Below are 16398 nucleotides of genomic sequence, written 5' to 3' on the forward strand. Positions count from 1 at the left end.
TAAGCAATAAAAGTGCTAAAAATATTTTAAAGACACTGAATAATACTCCTTTCTATTTTCCATAGAAAAATATCTATTGTCAATAGTAAATAATGTAAATAGTTGGAATTTTTCCAGTTAACTATTGTTTAGATGGTTTAGAGTGCATTTTTTAATGTGACTAGAAACTCTTTTCAAAAAAACTTAACAAATTAATTTAGAATAAAATTTGTTATTAAAAAAAAAGAGAATGCTATGCTAGAATAGCTTACTTAGTATTGATGACTCATTCGTATTTTTTGACTTGGTTAAATTATACTAGGATCTTTTAAATTGGGTGATTTTTTTAAATTTCCATGTAATCCCCTCTCACTTATATTTGATAATGATCTGTAAAAATAATAAGATATCTAATATAGTCAAGAATGAAGACAATTAAATGGACTAGTGACTAGACTGCCATCCATAGTAATGACCATGGAATACAGAAAAAATACGGAATAGACAAGTTTAAGATGTTGCTTTATGCTCAGGACAGTATAAATGATATTTAGAAATATATAAATAATTTTATATAAATCTATAAATACTATAAAAGTATAAATAGGTTCTCAGCAGTAAATGTTGTAATTGTAGTATTATTCTGAATCATGTGTCTGTCACCATGAAATGAGACACGTACAATGATAAAAAATTGCAAAGCTTTATCCATGTTCAAGTTTCACAATAAGTTCTACTTAAAAAAAATAAAATAAAATAAACTGTCAAAAAACTGGAAAACATTCAGAATGTGTGTGGGAAAAAAAATATATAAATATGCTTTATGTCAAGCTATCTGCCCTTTAGAAATATAATAGAAATGTACACATTTACACTGAAAAGAGAACTCATATAATATTTTTTTCTCTTGGTTAGAATAGCAATGAACCTTTTTTTTAAAAAAAAATAAATTATGTAAATTCCTACAGATGATTTTTTTTAAAAAAATGGATATGCAATAATGAATGTGCTTAAATCTGTCTGATTTGTTAGCCTAGATAGTATATAATTGGACATATACAAGTACCTGACTTGCACAGGAAGCATGCAGTTTCCTTGAACAAGTGATCTAAATACAGTAATCTGAGATACTTTCATGGATTCATGTTCACAGATAAATTCTTCCTCCTAATGTGTTCTGCATAGTTCCATGTCTCTGATAAGAGATAAATTCTACATATTTGTTTCTGAAAGGAAAACTTACCCCATTATTAAACTCATTAACCAGCACACCAGCATAAATCAAACATGCAATTTCATGATTGGTTCTTGTACCAAGGTGTTCTAGAAAAGTATATTATTGTTTTTTAGTCATTTTTATTTTAGGAATAGGCATTGATCTTTTTTTTCAAACTGAGTGTATACTAATTGTTAAGATACCTCAGCTGTTACTCTTAGGAGTAGAAGTTAAGGAAAGAATTGAGAATTTTTATCCTACAATTTTCTTCCCAAAAATGTCTCTTATGTGCTATTAACATTAATATAAAAATATAAATCCTGAGGCAGTTTAAATGTTCATTATCTTCTTCTAACTCAGCCCTCCGTCCCATACTACCTAACTTCCAGGTCACAGCTTCTTTTCAGAGGATTTTACAAGGTATTGACTTTTCAGTTCACAGAAGTGAAACTTGTCCCAAAAAGAGTGGAAAAAGTTGTGTGGATATATAGATTTCCTCTGGATGAGCGAGGTTCACACAGAAGATAGAATCTAGATAATATCTTTATGGATACAGAATATGAGTAACAACTGCAAATCAATCTTTTTGTTGATTTACCAAATCAGCAGAAAAAAAAATATTCACTCATTTCTTTTCCCCTGTCAGCCCTTGGAAAACTGTTGCCTTTGTTTATTCACTTCTGTAGAGTTTCTGACCATGAAAGATCATGTGTACTCTCACAGTAGTATTTACATACTGCATTTCAAATCTTAACCAGTGCAATGGTTTAAAAGTTTGAATTATTTAAAGAATTTTGCACATTATAGTGAAGTTTTCAAAATTCTAAATAATATTTTATTTCTGCTTTGAGTCTGTCCACCTTATGAAACATCACAGGGATATCAGTACATTACAACTCATTTCTATACCAAATACCACCAAGTTCTGGTGGCCCAGAGTGACAGACTCAGTTGAATCATTCTAGATTTAAAATACACCTGATCTCAGTGCATGACTCAAAAGCATTTATAAATAGCTACTAAAATAAGGTTCACTCCTCCCTGCCTAGCTAGTATGATAATATATTCAAATAATATAAAAAGCAATAAAGCAGAACAGTTATGTCATCAACTTCAATTTGATTTTGTGATTTTATAAAACCCCCATGTAGAGGTTTTTCTGGTTTGTTTGAGCCTTTTTTCTTCTTTGTGTGCATATACATGTGAGTTCAGTGGCCAAATTACATCAATAGGTTTACTTTGTAATGTTCCGTGTATATTAATATTTAATTCAAATTGAATATGAATATACATTCTAAATACTTAATAACATTGGTTTGACCTCAATTAGGTGATGTGTGTCCACAAGTAACTGAGATACACTGTCTTCTTATACAAAGAAGGCTTGTGGTCTTACTTTAATCTATGAATAACATCTGGGATAACTTGTCTCAAACCCATTTGTCTTCACTTGGAATGTGGAGAGTTATTGGTGAAGTTATTATAGGAACAGGGACTATTGTAAGACATTTGCCAGCTTTTTTCTAGTAGAGAGAGCCTATGTCTCTTAACTGCATGCTTGGATTTAATGACTGTTAACTTCAGAAGCCAAAAGGGATGTGGAAGAGAATCCTATTTTCCTCATGTGCTTTCTTGGGAACCTCGAGCATACATTTTAACTAGGTGTGTCATAGTCCTGATATTAACTCTGGTAAACTAAGTGCAAGGGCTCTGTCTACTCCTCTGTCTTCTCTATTTCTTTCTCACTGTATTGTTCTATGAGATGAAGCACCTATAGGATAATAGCTTGTTTTTGTCCAATACCTGGAAAACTGGGCAACTCTGATGTAACTAGATATATATATATATACACATATATATATATATATATATAACCAAGAAAGTCTTGGACATTTCTATTAGCTGTAGAGATTAATCAGTTGTTTCATTTTGAGGCCATGACTATGAAATTTTGCAATATTCAGTGTTATACAGTGGTCTGATTCATTTAACTGTCATTAAACTCTCGGTAAATCAATGAGCAGGTTTCTTCCCAGTTCACAAAAACATTTCTTGAGTTTGACCTCTGAATCCCCTCTGACATTGAAATGAGGGAGACAGGGTCAGTTGAGATTCAGTCTGTTTCTTTGAGCTACAAAATACATCTTTTGCATTACAGAACTCTGTAACAATATCTAAAAATACACTCCTGAAGAGAAGTAGTGCTATTCCCCTGCTTATATCCCCAATTGTGCTGTATGCACAAATACACTGTAACAAAATTCATGGAAATATTCTACGAATTCATGTTGGAAAATTCAAACTGACTGGCTTTGCCATCTGCTACTTCTGATAACAGACCCTTCTGTCTGTTGAGCAGGTAGTGAAGAGATTGATTGAAAAAAAGAGAAGATAAAGAACACTGAAAACATGTCATATCTCACAGTTACTTTTGGACATACATCTACTAATTGGGGGTCAAACCAATGTTATTAAGTATTTAGAATGCATTTTGGATTTTATTTGAATTAAATATGAGTATATGCTGAACAGTACAAAGTAAACCTATCAATATAATTTGGCCGCTGAACTCAACACCATCTCTGTTTCAGTGACAAGACTAAGAGTAAGTGTAATTGTGAAGGAACAGTTATCTCAATTGTGTTGCTCATAGCACAGTAATAAAATCCTCAGCCTACTGGGGGTACATAATTAAAATAGTGTAACAGTTAGCTCCATAATTACAGCCTGTCATAAGTAAGGACAGCATTCAAACATAGGAGTGATTCATCCCCTCTTTTTTTTTCCAGTACTAACAAGAAAGCCCTCCAGTTCTTATCTATTTTAGAACCTGATATTTTCTGTTCCATTCAAGGCAGATTCACAGGCCAAGGCATTGAACGCCTGACATTTCCTCAGACCTGGTTTGCTGGTTGCAGCCATTATAGGGATGGTTTTCATCCCATGCACAATATTACAAAATGCAGACAGCTTAATAAGCCTTTAATGCTCTTGTACCCTTTATTTCCCTTCATGTTGCCAGACAGATAGTCCTTCCAGAAGCTAATGACATTAATGACATCTGTTGGTTGTTATGGAATAGCAGCCCATCATTAGCATCTGCTGCTCTGTGGTGATGTTAATTTGGGCTGACTGAAAAGAGTAATCCTGTAACAAATCTTATAAAGTAGCTTAAATATGCCCTTGCTGGTGACACCTGAAGAGAGTATGTTCATTATGAGGAAAGGACTTTAAAAAGAAGTATCTAAAACAGATTATAAAGATGCTTGGGAGAGTGGTGTTTTGTTCATCATCCTAAGAGTTGATAGGAAAAAAGATGGCCTTATAGGGATCATGAGATGCTGGAAAAGGATCTGTCATTGGGTAAAATTAGAACAAAAGGTAGAAGCTATGATTAGCTCCAGGAATGGATTCTTAAGAGGAAAGATGAACTGGAGAGGAACAACTCTGAGTGGGATAGAACTAACTTTAACCTTATATATGAAGTGACTGGAACAGAGGAAAAGCCCACATGTGAGGCAACATGCTCTTCAGTGGCGTAGGCTCTATTCAGGATGAAAGGCAGAAGGTCCAGAAAAGGATAGACTTGAGGGAGATCTGACTGAATGTTAGATACTCCCCTGCATGAGGTAAGTAATGCCAAAGAGACTCCTCTGAAATGGCAAACAGTCAAAATATCACACAGAACTCTGGGGTAGTGAGACTCTTCAAAAGACTGCACTCAAGAAAGCTTATACTTGACAACTCTCAATAAAACCCTTCCATCTGCTTTTCATTCTCTCTTGTCAATCTCTGGAAGTCTCCTCTCACTCAGTGGAGTAAATCAAGAGATATCTCTCTCTATACTAGATGAAATCTTTGTGTAGATATTCTTCCTCTTGCTTGACATATTCTATCATCAGCTTCCACAGGACAATTTCTGATGTTCATGTCTTCCACTGACATGGCTGTGCTCTGTTTCTGGGTGTTCCCAGGTTTCACACCCATATCTGAACTTTTTAATGTATTTTTGAGAATTTTACACATACACTTAGGTCTCACTCCCAACCATAGAAATGTAGATAGGTTGTCAAATTGGGCATGACAACTTAAAAACAAGAGTGCTAAACCAGAAGGTATTACTGCTGAAATTTAGTTTGAAACACAAAAAATCAAAACATTGGGGAGAAAAGAAACTCCTGATTAAAATTAGATGACAGTTTATGCTCATTATTATGGTTTGAAATGTCAGTAACTACAGTCTTATCTCCCTGACTTTCAGTTTGTGTTAAAAATCCAGGAACAGGGGTATTAAATAAGTGTTTATCTTAACACTTTGTCACAGGAATGTTAAATCAGATGAGCAAAATAATCTTAAAATACAGATAAACAGTAGAAAACTTTTTATAGGAGCAAAAAAGTTTTATAAAACACATGTTGCTTTTCTGTATCCTATTGTATTTTCCATGAATTTGATTAAGAAGAAATCCAATGTATTTATATGTGTTGAACCAACTAGTACACTTTAAAGCAATGTAGTTTAGTTACTTATTACTAAAGAAAAAGTGTTTTGCAGGGTGAGTGAGATTCAATACCACTTCAATCCAAAGTTGGTGAAATGTTTTCTTGTCTATACTATGCTCCTATGTTCAATGACTGGAATAATTCACACAAGAATGCTCCAGGACCACAGATCAACTTTGTTCTAGCTGAAAGTTCATTAAAGTATGAGAAATGATTGGAATTCTCTGTAAAATTAATAAAAAATGCTCATTAATGAATCACTATCAGTCTTTTGTGAAGTCTATTGAGGGCAAATCTTTAAATAGGTACAGGAAACAAAAATAGCTGTTGAGATTATATAGAATTCTAATCTAGATCAAGGCAGAGAAAGAACTACACACTCACAGATACAGTACTTCTCTTGTTAGTTGATGAAGGTATTAATGGCGAAAGCAATCTCCTTTCAAAATACAGTTTATTGCACAAGAAATCCTACTACCTTCAAACTTCAAAAGTCTATTTGCTGTCAGTACGTCATTCCTATCCTTTTCTGATGGACAACAAAAGATTCGAACATTTCTTTTCCTGGATTATTGCAGTAACATATTCAAAACTAGAATACCAAATACCAACACTTTGCAAGTAAAGCTTAGTAAAGGTGTTGATTTATATGGAATGGAAATGAAAATAGAGTAATGATAATTCTCCTTTGGAATAGACGTTACATATTTTAAGCAACCAGACCAAGTTTCACATACCATTCACATTTTGTGTTGCCACTGTGTTGAGTAATCTGACGTTTTATGTACTCTATTTTATAGGAAATTCCTCAGCTTCACGTTTTCAGTCCTGTTTATACATTCATTCCACAACAAACAGGATCTTCACAGCTTTCAACCCTCCTTAAGCAGGAGGGGCACAAAAGTAATATTTACCACAGTGGATGTGACTGAACCTGACATACTCTTCATTTTTCCACAAATGGATTGTCCTTGAAGTAGTATTGGGAATGACCCCAAGTAGTGGATCTTTCAAATAGCATTCTTTTGAGAGATATGATACAATGTATACCCCATAGATAATTATGTCAGGCTTTCTGCTGGCACAAGAACCATTGATATATCAATTTTTCTTGTCTCTTATCTTTAAACTCTTTGTAAAAAATTGTGAGGAGTTAGACAAGCACTTCAGAACCTGTGTATTCAGAAACTATAGACACATCTGTAATAACCAATTCCGTCCTTTGTTATCACTCTTGGAAATCAGCAGTGACCTTTCTCATTAGCTCTACCTTCCAATATCATGAATTGAGGCTTATAATTACCTGAAAAGAACACATTAATTATCTGTATCACTTCTCTTTCTGCTAGTTGTCTTTACTTTTCAAGATCACATTTTTTACTTTGGAGAATGCTATAAACTTTAATCCCTGTGTTGTAAACACACAAGCAATAAACAGTGGATGACAGTTTCTATAGCTATAGTACGTGGTCATTATAAGTAGACATATTAGAATTGTTGTTTCTTGTTTAAATGTGTTTAATTATTCACAAGCATATGCAGAATATTTGTTTACATAGTTCTTTTGTATATATGGGAAGCCCTCCTGGCAAAGTTAAACACTTTTACATGCATACAAAATCTTGTATTTCGATTGACAGAGCTTCATTAAATTATTTATAACTGCCTTCCTCATTTCTTTTTGTTATGACTGGTCTGAAACAGACATGCACAAAGGCAGCTCTAACTGTGCACTGCATTAATATGAATAAATATTCCAGGAGGCCAGGATTATACACCTTTCACGTATTTTACCCCTGTGGAGATTACTTATCAAAATCATGAATCACACAATTTCTGATAATACAGTAAACAATTCACAATGTTTTGTTTTGTACTCTCATGTCATTTATTTTTCTATTACAATCTGAAATATATGGAACATAAGGAAGAGAAAGATATAGTAGGAAATAAAGATATACACAAATGGTACAAATTAAGATCTATTTTTCTATTTGTTACTTTCAAAAATTATTCCATTGAGGTGCCTTTAATATTTCAAAATTAGCATATTTATCAATACAAAAGACAGTGTTTATTGTATTGCAAATTAGGTGTAGTCATCTTCTGTATTTTGTAATATTTACAAATCTATTACCTTGTGGGATTGTTAAGAAATGCATTCAGTCCTTCACTGTTCAGAAAATGAGGTGAAATCAAGCTATCATTGAATTCTAGATATATGCTGAACTTTATATTTTCACTCTACAGCTGTTAACTAGAAATCGGCAAACTTGTGGTTCTGGTCCTAATTTTACTATCTGTATCATACTCAACTGAACATTCCAGAAGTCATCTGTATTTGATATATTATATTCCTATAGTTCACAGCTTCTGAAACTGGAGTAATATAAGTTCTATTTCGAATACAGTTTTGCACATTTGGGATCACGAAAGCAACTGAAGTGGGGCTGAATAAGAGCTCTGTCTCAACACCATGTTTGAGTATTGGGATTGAGTACTAGGACAGCGTAAGAAAGAAAAGGAGAAAAAGACGTAGTACTGTGTAAAACAGTACCTTGCATAAATATATCTGTGCTAAGCACATATAGACATGTATGTATGCATGGCAAACACAAGGTAATCTGTGCTTGTTCAAACTGCAATGAAAAGAGGACTAGATTCATTCAAATTACTTTGTGCTTACTCAGGTAAATGGGTTCACTTGGACAGCTATTGCGAATCAGCTGTATATAAAACCTTAGCTTTTTCTCAAGTTGATCTTCAGTTATATGTGTCCTAATTAAATACTAGTTGACCTAGAGAGAAAGTGTTTTTCTGATCCAACTGCTAAACCTGAATTTAAGAGAGGTTATCTAAGTTACAATATATATATTCTGGAACAATTTCATGACAGAAAAACATTCTTTCATATTACCAGCTTCACATGGTAGTCTGCTGGCTGAGGTGTTCTCCAAGTGTTGAGAATTCAAATATTCTCATTTTTTAAATTTGCCTAAGCACTACACAAAAAAAAATTATCACCCTTGGCAGTGTTTAACCTGCTCACCTTTTATTGCACATGCCCAAAATTGAATGTTTTGATACATCCTGCATGAACAGAATTTACTATTTTGTTTGAGTGAGAGAAGATATATATTTTAGTTTGGGATTTATCTGGCTAGATGACTTTTATTGCTTTTATTCTTAATTTATGTCACTGGATTGAAAAACTAATTACTCAGAAATTAAGTAAATGAGATCTTGTAACTAACATGCTAGTGCTTGTGGGACATCATCTCTCTTCTAAATGCCCAGAGGCTAGAAAATCTCTGTCATAACCAAAGGTAAAATCCTGGTCTCACTGGTAGAATCACAGTCCCTCTAATTTCTAGAGATTGATTACTGAATTCCAGAATCAGTACCTCCCATCTTCCAAAAATTCAGTCATATCACACATTCAGATGTGTAGTAGCTATATACTATACATAGTTTATTCATTTTTATATTCTGTGTGTCTATACATATACATATGCTTCAGAAGGTCAATGTAAAAAGAAATTTATTTAAATCAGGTACATATCACCAAAGATCACCTAGAGTATTAATAAAAGTCAAAAGTCTCAAGAGTATAATTACAGCTGTTGTACAGCTTTTAGATTTTTTTCATAATGCAACCTTTATGGTTGCTGAAAGAATAGCACTCTGCTTTGAGAGAAAAAAATGAGATTTAAGCTAGAGAATATATTTCTTCCAATCAGACTGTGAAATACATACAATCAGACTATTCACATAATCTACACTAGAAAGCAATTTAGGTGCACATTTGTAGATGACAGTTAAAAAATCTAGGTTTCTGCACAGTCAATGAAGAGAGGTAGAATCTGCTGAGGAGGGAACGGAAGTACGCCTGAAGTATGAATTCCCCACAAAGCACGCAAACAGCATATCAACACATTGGACAGATGGCAGACACATTATGGTGTGATGTGAATATAAAAGAAAGAGTCTGCATTTCATTATGGTCCCAGGACACTAGTAAATATACATAGGTTATGAGTCCAAGGCTATTAAGACAATAGCTGCACACTGAAGAAAGCACTGACAAATAGAACAAAAGTCAGATGAAGTCTCTAACAGTACAGATAAAGCCACACAATCTCAGCTAATCACCTGACTAATGATCAATGTCATTTCACATAAAATAAGCAAAGGTGAAAATAAAACATTGACATTGTGAACGCTTGATTTAATCTGGGGACGATTAGCCTGGCACGGTTTAAGGTAAGTGTACAGGTGGTAAATCATCTCACTCTTGGGTCAAGTCAAAGAAAAGATACAATGAGAAAGACAAGCATACTGCGGCTAAGATAATTCAGAGTGGAAAATTAAATACTTGTTAGCAAAGCTCTGACAGGTATTAAGAATAATGTATTAAATAACTGCTGATTTGAATTAAAAGTGTTCTGTGCAAATCTATAACAAGGTAACATGGAAGTTGCATCTGTTTTGTTTCTCTATTTAGAATTTTGACTATAAATTAGTGAATTCATTCACAAGGACCAGTATCTGTAAATTTTTCTCGTAGTCAAGTTCTACCTCCATTTCCACATATCTAGACTTTGCTACTTCTTTCTCCACAGCATTTCAGTGTGCTTTACTCTTTTTGTATATTCTATTATATAGAATATTTTTCATTGCTATTGGATATGGTTTCTTTTTTGTACCACATTATGAGCGGTACAAAGCATTAATTAATATGCTTTAGCAGAGAACAAAATAAACATTAGTCAATTGTAAACTATTAGTCCTTGTGCAAAAATAACCAGATGAAATTTAATGCTGTGTTGTACAGGAGATTGAACAGCCTATAGGTCCATTTTGGCCTTAAGATCTGTGGTTATATCTGAAGTAGAAGATGCAAGGATGTGATGATGCTCAAAGGCTGAGGTAGGAGTATTTGGTCCTCTTTATCCCCAGTTCAATCCATGTTTTTCTCTCATAAGAGATTAACAATATCACAGGGACTTTAATGACATTTCTAATCTAAATAATTAGGGAATTAGGACTCGATATGACACTTCAGCATCTAATGTCATATTCAACCTGTGAAATTATAACTGCATTGTAATCACTCCTGATTAGTTGTGCCTAAAAAAGACTTTGAGAAACTCTGCTCACATTTTACAATAAAAACTATGTCTCTTTTATTCCAGAACAATATTCTTTTCAGATTTCTCAAGCCCTGACAATAACATAAATAGGATTTAACTAAATAGACATGATATTTTTAAGTTTTATAGGGACATCCTTAGTCAGTAGAGAGGTGATGAGTTTGCTTATTAGATCCTTACTGTTGTCATCACAAGCTTCAGTGGCTATTATCAGTCAAATTTTCCAGAGACTAACAGTTTTGTACTGATTTTTTATTTATACTAAATTCTTGTAAAATTTGTCCTATATTATTGCAACCACGTCACTTTTTCCTGTTCTTATCATTTGTCCTCTGTTTGATTTTCTGTCTAGCCTTGGTTTGCAACAAAATGTCTTTCATCACACTTTTGCACTTCCAAGATAAGTCACAGTGCTCAGGTTTAACTAGAGGCCATAACATCCTCTAGCAAAATCACTAATAAAATCAAAAATGTAACCCAGATCAATTATGTTCAGTTTGAAACATCTTTTTTTAATATCTGAAAGTACACTTTGCTGCATTGAAGCTTGAATACATTTTTTTCACTGATGAAACAGATGAACTGGAAAGATGAATTACCATTAGCTGTAGAATTCCTGGCCAGATGTTTCTGTTTAGAAACAAAGTTGGGTTTGTGTACCTCTCTCAATGTAGTATGATGCAAATAGGTCGCATAATTTTGCTGAGTCCGTTTGAAAATAGCAGTCTGTGTGTTTAGCTTTCCGATTTTCTTTGCTCTTCTCAAAGATGTACACTAAGCTTTAACAGACCTTCCAATATAAAGCAACTGCTTTCCATGTCAAACAAAAGCCCTTATTAGTGTGAAGTAATGTGTCAGCCATTAAGAAGATTCTGGTATGCTAGTAAACTAATAAATATGTATAAATAAATTTAAACTAGAGAATGCACAGATTTTCCAAAGACTGTGCTATAGCCTTAATCCAGAGACTATTGTAGTAATTAACAGATAAAAGAGGAGGTTCATTAAATGAATATGCAGTGTCATGAAAACAGAGCTGTACATTGATCACTGCTAACTTAAAGATTCTTCCTTAGCTAGGATATTTTGACATATCATTTATCACTAGTCCTATTTTTAGATTTTTTAATTAGCAGATCACCAACCCTTACCTCATTAACTTAAATTCTGCAAAAACGTTATTTCTAGAGATAACAGCTAGGTTAGAATAATCACCGCTCCCAATTTCTTCAGCTGCAAGGAAGGACAGGACTTCAGCTTCTATGACATGAAACTATATTTCATACCAGGCATATCTGACCTTGACTCAACAGTATACGTGTCTTATCTTCCGAACAATTTCTCTTCATTTATTTTCCTAAATGCATTAACCTCAAAATATGTACCTTTTCAATGCCAACTGTAACATTTTCCTAGTCTATCTTAAATGCTTACATCTAGCCCTCTGTTTGCAAAGCTGCTTTGGGATATAGTTCTGCATAAAATTGTATCTTGATATGTATTTAACACAGCTTGCTGTATGTTTGTATAGATTGGTTTTTAAATGATTGGCCTTATAGTCTTTTTTAATGAGAGAAAACAACATTTCCAGATGTTAAAATGAACCAAATAAAGAAATATTCACACTTACATTTATTAAGTATAAAGGCTTAGGAAACCAATAAGAAGCAGACAATAGACAAATCAATGAAGTATGTCTTGAGTAAATGTTTCCTTGAGTTTGAAGTGCCTATTTTATTTCTCTTACTATTGGAAGGTATATTCCACCACTGGTGATAGATAGAAATGTACATCATGCCATGCTGTTTCAATTCTATATAATTATCTCTGTGATATGCATATTATATTTTCAACATACTGCTTAAGGCTTAAGGTTTTCCTGCTGCAAGATCCACAATTAAATCATCTTAATATTGTCTCTTTGCTCTGATATATGTAGCAACAATGAAAATACCAGGCTAGACTCAATTAAATGGCCAATGAGTTAGATAGCTGAACAATGTTTGCACTCCTAGCTGTTGTATCCAATTAAAATTCCTATCAAATGAAATAATTGATTAGTCTCTTCAAGCAGAGAAGTTTGCATCATGCAAGCAGTCTAAATAATTTACATTAGAGCTTTCAACACATTTCAAATGCTGTCATGTCTGCCAATTTATGGGATCCTAAGCTCTGCTTTCATTACATGCACTGATTTTGCAATCGATGATAAGCCAAAGGTTCAGAACACAATCTAAAAAAGTCATAGTTCTGCCACTGAAGATGGTCTAGAGAAAGGTCACCTATATTATTTTGCATTTCATGATGTTTATAGCTATGCTTTGATATGTAGACATTTGTATGCAACCTCATTAAGCACTAATGCTGGCTTTGTAATGAAAACAGTCCATTTTTAAACTTAAGGTCTAATTTTCTCATTTACAAAATCTTTGATATAAAAAAATTAAGAGCATAGGACTTCATCAAGATGAGTGCACAATGTCTAAAGTTGATCATTACATTATTGCAATGGATGACAAAATGAGTGTGCAAATAACATCATTTGCTATGATTACACTGAAATATTTTAATTTAGGCAATCACGCACATATTTTGAAAAACTCATTCTGACTCTTTTTTCATGTAGATACAATACCAGAGGATGCGGTATTCTATTGCATAAAGTTTGCAGAAAACAGAAAGGTTCTCATTAAATGTCAACAAAGTTTTTCAAGAACAATGGAAATATTGGTATCTTCATGAAGAGTTAAAGTGCTTAATTACACTGATAGATCTCAGGAATGATAGCAGCTTTCAGTGTATTTGGAGTATCTAGATGGAAACCGAGATGAATAGAGAGGCTTTCACAAATATTTTTCTTCCTTTATTAGACCATCTGAGTTTGTAGTAATGATGAGAAATTACTGCCTTTATACGAAAATAACTTTCCAGAAGTCATTAAATTTTCAGACTCTAAAAAAAATAATGCTGTTCAGACAACAAAACAAATAAAAAATTAGCAGTTTTCATCTCATTTTCATTCATGTAGATGTCAGATGCTTCCCAACTATCTTTGGATCCAAAAATACAGAGGTAGAGTGTTGCTAAAATCCTTAGATTTAGACACACCTGGTGATCCAGAGCACTTCAGCTATTCACTAGTAAAGTCAGGCTATTCCAAAACAAAATTTCCTTTGAAATCTTACCAATACATGTTAGCTACATTTTTCAGACATCCATGAAGAATTTGCCCAAACTTGGCAAATCAGATAAACCTCCTGAGAAAATAGCTGGGTTTCTTGATCCTTGCCTTGTCTTCTTCTGATGCTTTTTTTTTTTTTTTTTTTTTTTTTTAGGTAAACTATTTTTTCTCCTTCCTTACCGTAGGACATAGCTTATGTGTAGCAGAGAATGAGAGATCAACTTGCTCTAATCTGAAGAGAGTAAGATAAGCTGGGGTAATTGTCCTGCGTTTTGGTTCGAGTGTCCTTGTGTTTTAAAGAAAGTCTTGCTCCATCCTCTACTCCTAAGGATATTCTTGTGACTACCTTATGACTCCTGGTCTCTATTCTGAGTGGAGACTTCACAACTTCTCCCTGAGGTATATGTCTGCATCCCAAAAGAAAAACAGGGACAGACGGACTACTAGAAGGAGCGTGGAGGGCCTCTGGTCCCCACATCAGCATCAACTCACTTAGTACGTCCATTCACACATGCTATAGCATCATATTTGTGCAGTGGTCCTGAAAGGAGAAAGTAAGGCAAATGTATTTCAGTGTCAACATATACAAATAAATATGCACTTGAAAGAAACCACTCCTACAACTTACAATTTCTGTAGAAACAGACCAATTCTAATATCTATATAGCAACATCTAACAACAACAAAATAGCACCTAACGTCTATGTCAACACAGCCAAGTGACCTCAGATTAACAACACAGCTCAAAGTGCCAGTGCCACTCAGCGGCTATTCAGAAAGCTAACGAGGCACTATATTACAGAAGGTATAAGAGACTAAATATATAAATAACATTATATTGTCTTTCTATAAATCAGCGAGTACTGTAGTCTCATCCTGCCTACAGTACTGGTCACCTCGTCTCAGAAAACGTATTGTGGAGACAGAGGCAGATACATCTCACGTAGGAGTGATGAATCATCAAGGGCATCTAAGAAATTAAGAGAGATTGAGAAGATCAGGGCTGTTTACTTCAGAAATAAGAACAGAAGATGTGATCAATGTATCTGAAGTACTTCAAGAAGTGTCTAAAGGACAGAATAGTGTGATTGGAAATTAATTCTTTTCTATGTCTTAGAGCACAAGGCAAGCATCTGCTCAATCAAATTAAAATGAAGGTAAATTAAAACCAATTCTTAGAGACCTGAGAGCACTAATGGGCTGTTGTGACCCTGCCTAGCCTCCTGGGTGCCTCCCAGGTGCCTCCCACAACCCTTTCCATGGCCCAGGACCCCACTTCATCTGAGTCAAGAGCTTACTACTTGACCTTCCTCTTGCTCACGGGTCAGTGGAGCCCATAGTTTTTACCAATTTGTCCACCTCTGTTCATCCCCACTGTGGGCTGACAATTCAACCTGCCACAGCCAACCTCAGCTCCTACACCCATTTCTGAGGGAGTTATCTGCCCCCAGGGCACCCTGACAGCCATCTCAGACCACCTGGGGGTGGGGGCCAAGCTTATGGACTCTGGCCTGAAAGCTGCCTTGAGATAGCCCCATGAAGCTGCTCGAAGTCATCAAGTCCCTGGGGGATTATCAGCACATAAAGCCAAAGCTCAGTGTTGCCAACTGCCCGCACGTCTCCTCTGCCAGTCACAGACCTGGCTCGCTGCTCTTAGTGGTCTACCTCACTTGTGTTCACATGTTTCAGGGTAGACCTGCTGCTCTTCTTGGTAATCACTGTCATCCCAGTGAGTGTGGGCCTTTTCACCCCTGTGGTTCACATTGTCCTCCCCAAGAAGTGTTGTGCACAGACTGCACAACACTTCTTACAAGTATGCTTTCTGATGCCAGGGCCCTTCTGACAGCATCATCTGTAGTTTTGTAAGTATATAGATTTCTGCAGGGAATTTCTCTTGTTTTTTTTTTTTTTTTTATCTAGGGTCAAACATTTTCCAGTCCAATGCTGAGGATGTGTAGCTGCAACTATATTATGTCATGGCAACGTGAACTGAAGCTGAAGGAGCTTTAAATCCCCTTAAGACTGCTTCCTCTCTCCATCACTCTTTATATAGACTATCCTGTACATCTTGGTTCAGATATGATCTCATGTTTTTAAATTTCATGTTACACTATTAAATGCAGGTCTGTACTACTATCAGACTAAAGATGCTGGAAATCCTTTAGAAAAACCCAAGCTTTTATTTGAAAAGTGTAGCTTAGTCACTGGAAATCATAGAATGCTTCAGTTGATGTGCCAATTGACATGGCTGCACTTTGCTGTAGATGTCTAAGTTATCCTAGTTATAGTGATCTCAAGTATTCCTGCAGTATACTGTTTATCTAGATGACATCTAGAGGACCCTCAAGCATTCTATGGTTCTGGGA

Source organism: Colius striatus, chromosome 4, assembly GCF_028858725.1.
Source record: "Colius striatus isolate bColStr4 chromosome 4, bColStr4.1.hap1, whole genome shotgun sequence".
In the NCBI taxonomy this organism is placed as follows: Eukaryota; Metazoa; Chordata; class Aves; order Coliiformes; family Coliidae; genus Colius; species Colius striatus.